Raw genomic sequence first — 583 nt, forward strand, 5'->3', positions numbered from 1 at the left:
AAAACTCTTGAACAACACTCAGTAAAGGGACAACTTTATTGCCAAAGTTTAAGAATCAAGAGCTTTCACAGAAGCGATCCGGGTATGTGGCTTTTGCTGGACGGTTGGAAGGCGTGGCACCGCCAGGCCGAGGTTCCTGACTTGGGACCGGCTGGGAAGGCAGAACCGGGGGTCCCCATTGGGACGTCAGCTTTGAGGACGAAACTGACAGCCAGAGGGGGGAGGGGGGGCCCGCAACAGAGAGGATCACCTTCCGCAGAAAAAGTTTCCTTGCGGATTGCTGGAAGATCTTAGCTCATTTACATCACGTGCCTGCCCCCTACAGGCAGGTGAGTGAGTTGGTGATCCTTTGGAACTCTAATAGGCCCAGTGCCAGGAATGAATGAATGAATGAATGAATGAATGAATGAATGGGTGGATGGATGGATGGATGAATGAATGAATGAATGAATGAATTTATACCACCCCTCAATTCTTGACACAGTACATTACACAAAGTATCAAACATGTTTATTTGATTTCTAGACAAACATGAATTAGATTGCTATGAGCATGGTGTGGATTTCAATTTAAACAAATGATG

Source organism: Suricata suricatta, chromosome 16 (assembly GCF_006229205.1).
Source record: "Suricata suricatta isolate VVHF042 chromosome 16, meerkat_22Aug2017_6uvM2_HiC, whole genome shotgun sequence".
In the NCBI taxonomy this organism is placed as follows: domain Eukaryota; kingdom Metazoa; phylum Chordata; class Mammalia; order Carnivora; family Herpestidae; genus Suricata; species Suricata suricatta.